At 33.8% G+C, this 6734-nt stretch overlaps 1 protein-coding gene across 1 annotated transcript in view; it reads left to right on the plus strand.

Annotated features, from left to right (window-relative positions):
- The first annotated feature begins 438 nt into the window (after positions 1–438).
- foxn2a (forkhead box N2a) overlaps positions 439–6734 on the plus strand; it is a 71420-nt gene continuing 65124 nt past the window's right edge. The window contains exon 1 of the mRNA XM_016276581.1: positions 439–487. The gene's annotated coding sequence lies outside the window, so the exon portion shown is untranslated. The remainder of the gene's footprint in view (positions 488–6734) is intronic.

Below are 6734 nucleotides of genomic sequence, written 5' to 3' on the forward strand. Positions count from 1 at the left end.
ATATGTAGCATATATTTAAAATATATTTTGGCATCTTTTTTTTGCCATATGAGAAATGCCTTCCTTTTAAATTCAGCTCTTGTCTTAGGCCCTGATGCACATATCAGCCGATCAGCCAAAACATGTAATCAAATACTGAAAATATTGTAAAATATGAAGACAACAGACCAATTAGTGCTTTATGCATGAATGTGTGGCTGAGAATCTTGTTGGCTGTGAGTTGATGTGGCAGTGTTGAGCTGTATGTGAGGCTGTGCTGGCTATCAGTGAACTCCAGCTGGTGTGGCCAGAGACAGGAAGCTGCTTGTATGTGTGTGTGTGTGTGTGTGTGTGTGTGTGTGTGTGTGTGTGAAGCAGGATGTGGCACGTCGCTCATATCGACTGCTCAACAAATGCACACTTCCCTATGGTTGGCGCTAAAGGAAGTGAAACTGCTTGTTATGAAGGCCAGGACTGTATAATACACCTGCTGATTTCACTGACTGAGGTTGGTGCCACTCACTTCCATTCAAACACACTGCAGCTCTCTCTTTCAACCTTTTTCATGCATTTATTACATTCACGCTTTTGTCAGACTCTTTTATAGTGCATTCAAGGAATACATTTGTATTACTACACGCATCAAACCCTTGACCTTGCTGTTGCTGTTTTTGTACCATGTTTTAGTTGAACTACTGGAAGAATTATTGTTCCTGTGTTTGAGACTTTGACGACTTACTGCAGAAACAGTGTAGTTGTTCTTAAAAAGTGTTGTTCTAGTATTATATATATATATATATACTATTTATTAATAGTATTAATAGAATAGTATTTATTCATATTTGGAATTTACCTTTATTTTAATATTTTCAGTTTTCATTTTAATTTAATTTTAAGTTTTGGTAATTTCATAATTGTGCTTTTGCCACTTTAAAAAATATATATATTTCTATTTAATTTATTTGTTTTCATCTTTTAGATGTAGTTATTTTAGCACTTCAATTTATTTATTTATTAATTTATTTATTTCTAATAGTTGTGGTTTTAGTTAACACTAACAGCACTGTCCTGAAGATTCATTTGAATATCTAAATATAATTATTTTGGTTTTGCTTTCTTTTTAGTGGTGTTTGCAGGCATCACTATTACTTATTTATTACTTATTTATTTTAGCAGATCCTTTTATCCATAATATAAAAATATAAAAAATAAGAAATGCAGAAATGATTTGATTGATTGATTGATTGAAGAGAGGCTAGTAGTTGAAACCATATCAGATTTATAATTTTCTCTCAAAATTGAAGTTCTAAATAAGATGCAAATAATAAATAAATAAATTAATTAATTAACTATTAACAATAACGTAAAATATTTAATATATAATATGCAGATAATAAAATAATCAATTAATTATAAAAAATTTTTTCACTATCTTTCCCTTCATATCTGAGACTTTTTATTTGTAAATTACCCATAAAATATATATTTTTTTTTCTTTTCTGGCATTGTAACAGCAACTTTTGTACAGACAAATGCAACTCATGTTTTATTCAGACAATGTTTAAACTGTAAAATATTGTCAAGGTTAAATATAATATTTAAAAAAAAAAATTATTGAAAATTATTACAATTATTTAATTTAAAATTTTGGGCATTGTAACAGCAACATTTGTAGAGGCAAATATGACTTACGTTTTATTCAGACAATGTTTTATCTGTAAAATAATTTGAATGTTGAAAATAATATGCAGATAATACAATAATCAAATAATAATTAATTACAATAATTTAAATGAATTCAAATAATATATATATATATATTTTAGCATTTATTTCCTTTCATAATCTAAACTTTGATGATTATTTATTCTTGGCCTTAATCATATTTTTCCTCTAGCTCGCCTCTCCGTTGTCTTAGCGTGATCTAGGCCGCTGCCATGACAACCGTATCATGTATAAATCACATGATCTTGTGATGCTCTCAGTGCTGACACAGTTATGGGCTTCTCCCGGACGGTGTGTTTTTACTCAGCTTAATCTAATGTTCGTAGCCCAAATCTGACTTTCTGTAACCCTAAACTGCTCGTCTTCCTCTGTGGACGCCTGGGACTTGATTTGAAACACATTTGGCCGTATGTTGAGTCTGACGCTGTTATTGATCCTTCTGCTCTTAAAACAGCACGCATACAGGGATGTATAACAAAATGTCAGACTAGTGACTTGTCTTTTATGCTCACCAAGGCTGCATTTATTTCTTCAAAAAATCAAAAAAATATTATTACAATTTAGAATTAGTTTTCTATGTGAATATATTGTAAAATATAATTTATTCCTGCGATCAAAGCTGAATTTTCAGCATAATTACTGCAGTCTTCAGTGTCACATGATCTTCAGAAATCATTCTAATATGCTGATTTGCTGCTCAAGACACATTTCTGATTATTATCAATGTTGAAAACAGTTGTGCTGCACAATATTTTTGTGGAAAAAGTTTTATTTAGGATTCACTGATGAATAGAAAGTTCAAAAGAGCAGCATTTATTTGAAATAGAAATCTTTTGCACAATTCTAAATGTCTTTTCTGTCACTTTTGATCAATTTAATGCATCCTTGATGAATAAATATATTCATTTATTTTTTAAATTTTATTTATTATTTTTAAAAAAAATTGTAATTTTTTTTCAATGACATTCAGAGCAGTTATTGTGGTCCATATGCTGTGAAATAGCTTTTAAAACATTTGAACAAAGTGTTTGAGCAAACTGAATATATAGATTTCACGAGATTTTTGGCTTAAGTTGTATTCGTAACGTTCAGCTATCTGTTTCTTCACTTCGTGGCGACACAGCCATTTTCTTTACTGAAGATAGTGAGATGTGTTTTATGTCACACGTCGGAGGGTTATTCTCAGGACTGATATTTGCTGATTTGATTGTGTTTTAGTAATGTGTGCACAGCTGCTCACAGACAGGTTCGGTCTTGTCTGACTGTCGCTAATGATCTGAATGGCGTGTGACACGCTAGTGTGTAAAATGAATACAGACGCAAACCTGTGTGACGTTCTGCACTCAAAACCATTTGCTGTTCATTTCTGATCTTCAGGACTGACTGTCTGCACTGTTACTTTGCTAGTGATGAAATCGGATCCGTTTGTTCAGTATAGCCAACATCCCATGTATCTACATCAGTTGCCATAGTAATGAGTTCAGCTTCAGCACCACACCAAGAGACTTTCTCATACATACAGTCGGAGAGGAGCTGCTAGTGAGGATGGAAAACAGCACATTTTGCTTCTGAATTCATTAGTCATAATTTTTATATAAATAAATAAATAAATGTCACACACACACACACACATTCCTTATTTATTTATTATTTATTGTTTTATTACCTGCATATTTTATTATATTTTAATATTATTATATTATATTATATATGAATGAATACACACAAATTCATAAATTAATTCAATAAATGAATCATTAATAAAAATAATTATAAGAATTCAATATAAATATTAATAAATAAATGTAAAAAAAACATTTTATTTAAAAAAATATTTTTCCTTCATGTGAGGATGGAAAACAGGAAATGTTGCCTATGTTCATATAATATAATATTAATAATTGTAAAATATTATAAAATATGCAGTAAATAAATAAACATTTATTATTCTCTCTCTCTCTCTCTCTCTATATATATATATATATATTTATTTAAAATCTGCATAATTTATTATATTTTAATATTATACTATCAAAATTCTATAAATATCTAAACTATATTTTAATTATTTTTTTGTTCCTTTATCTGACACTTTGTCTTAACAGATCTGTTACTAATGCACATTATTGGGCCTATGTAGTTTGTGGTTTTATTAATAAATGTATTTTTTATCAACATATATAGAAAAATATATTTTTATTTGATTTATTTTTGTTACTTTTGCACAGTTCTGGTTCTGTGTTTGTCGTCACTTGTAGTCCAGTGTAGATCTGGTGCTTCACTGATAATGGACTTCATTGATACACACTCATAACCAGCACATTATACACACAAGCTCGTACAACAACATCTCACAGTTTACCTTCACACCTCCCCGTCACACACTGTGAGTGTGTCATACTGCGGCCCACACACATGCAAACACTCAGGCCAGGGTGCATGCTGGGAGTCAGAGGCTGTTACTTAAGGACTAAAGCTCTGCTTCTGTGTTTGAGCGAAATAAGGAAGTTTCAGATGATGACATGGGCAAAATGTACTGTTAGAGAGAAATTTCAATTGAAATGAGTTGGTGTTTTTGTCACTCTTCTGAGAAAGATTCATTCACTTGTTTTGGCAATTGGTCAGATTTTCTCAATGTTCATCCAATCTCATTTTAAGTGACCTTTATTTCTGTTTTGAAGCTGTTTTCTTTGGATTGTTTGACTACTCAAAAGAGAATAGAAAAATATAACTTTATTTTTTTGTTAACTTGGCAACAAATCCCTTACGAAAATTAACCATGGTTTAAAAAAAAAACACCATGGTTATAGTTAAACCATTATATCCACAAATGAATCATAATTTTGCTACACTAGATTTGTATCTGTGTATGAATCAAACAATTTGCGATACGCACTCTGAAGTCCCGATCTGAACCAAACGATTTGTGATACGCACTTTGAAGTCCTGATCTGAATTAAATTATTCACAATATGCGCTCCGAAGTCCCGATCGGAATCAAACAATTTGTGATACGCACTCTGAAGTCCCGATCTGAATCAAACTATTTGTGATATGCACTCTGAAGTCCTGATCTGAATCAAACTATTTGTGATATGCACTCTGAAGTCCCGATCTGAATCAAACAATTTGTGTTACGCACTCTGAAGTCCCGATCTGAATCAAACAATTTGTGTTACGCACTCTGAAGTCCCGATCTGAATCAAACAATTTGTGTTACGCACTCTGAAGTCCCGATCTGAATCAAACAATTTGTGTTACGCACTCTGAAGTCCCGATCTGAATCATAAAAAACACCATGGTTATAGTTAAACCATTATATCCACAAATGAATCATAATTTTGCTACACTAGATTTGTATCTGTGTATGCTTTCTTTCCTTTTTCTTTGTTTTGTTTTTATAACTGTACTGCCTTAGTGGTTTGATGTTTTGTATTGTTTAATAAATAAGAAAGAAAGATTACGCGCTCTGAAGTCCCGATCTGAATCAAATGATTCACGAACCCGCTAAGTTATGGGGTGCTTCTCATTTCTTATTTGTGCATCCTCGTTTCCTTTTCTCGCTTTAAGTATTGAGAAGCACCCCCATTCTAAATCAAATGATTCGCGAACCTGCTCCGAAATTGTACGTGTCTCCGAAAAGCATGCGTCTTTTCATTTGCGAAAATCTCTCTGAAGTTCTGATCTGAATCAAAAGATTCGGCAACCCATTCCCAAGATCAGATCCAAATCAAATGATTCGCGATCCGTGCAAATTGGAAAAATTTGTGATATACTTGCTCCGAAGTCCTGATCTGAATCAAACGATTTGTGAAATACACTCTGAAGTTCCAATTTGAATCAAATGATTTTGCAATCTGTGCTCCGAAGTCCTGATCTGAATCAAACGATTTGCGATATGCACTCTGAAGTCCCGATCTGAATCAAGCGATTTGCGATACGTACTCTGAAGTCCTGATCTGAATCAAACGATTTGCGATATGCACTCTGAAGTCCCGATCTGAATCAAGCGATTTGCGATACGTACTCTGAAGTCCTGATCTGAATCAAACGATTTGCGATATGCACTCTGAAGTCCCGATCTGAATCAAGCGATTTGCGATACGTACTCTGAAGTCCTGATCTGAATCAAACGATTTGCGATATGCACTCTGAAGTCCCGATCTGAATCAAGCGATTTGCGATACGTACTCTGAAGTCCTGATCTGAATCAAACGATTTGCGATATGCACTCTGAAGTCCCGATCTGAATCAAGCGATTTGCGATACGTACTCTGAAGTCCTGATCTGAATCAAACGATTTGCGATATGCACTCTGAAGTCCCGATCTGAATCAAGCGATTTGTGATACGCACTCTGAAGTCCCGATCGGAATCAAACAATTTGTGATACGCACTCTGAAGTCCCGATCGGAATCAAACAATTTGTGATACCCACTCTGAAGTCCCGATCTGAATCAAACTATTTGTGATATGCACTCTGAAGTCCTGATCTGAATCAAATGATTTGTGATACGCACTTTGAAGTCTCGATCTGAATCAAATTATTCACGATATGCGCTCCGAAGTCCCGATCTGAATCAAACGATTTGTGATATGCACTCTGAAGTCCTGATCTGAATCAAATGATTTGTGATACGCACTTTGAAGTCTCGATCTGAATCAAATTTTTCACGATATGCACTCTCTAAGTCCCGGTCTGAAATTATGGTTCATGATATGCACTCCGAAGTCCCGATCTGAATCAAACGATTTGCAAAACGCGCTCTGAAGTCCCGATCTGAATCGAATTATTTGCGATCTGAGCTCCGAAGTCCTGATCTGAATCAAATTATTCACGATATGCGCTCCGAAGTCCCGATCTGAATCAAACGATTTGCAATCTGTGCTGCGAAGCCCCGATCTGAATCAAACGAATTGCGATACGCACTTTGAAGTCTCGATCTGAATCAAATTATTCATTATATGCGCTCCGAAGTCCCGATCTGAATAAAGAGATTTGTGATACGCACTCTGAAGTCCCGATCTGAA

The sequence above is a fragment of the Sinocyclocheilus grahami genome, unplaced genomic scaffold, assembly GCF_001515645.1.
Source record: "Sinocyclocheilus grahami isolate Dianchi unplaced genomic scaffold, SAMN03320097.WGS_v1.1 scaffold7.1, whole genome shotgun sequence".
NCBI lineage: Eukaryota > Metazoa > Chordata > Actinopteri > Cypriniformes > Cyprinidae > Sinocyclocheilus > Sinocyclocheilus grahami.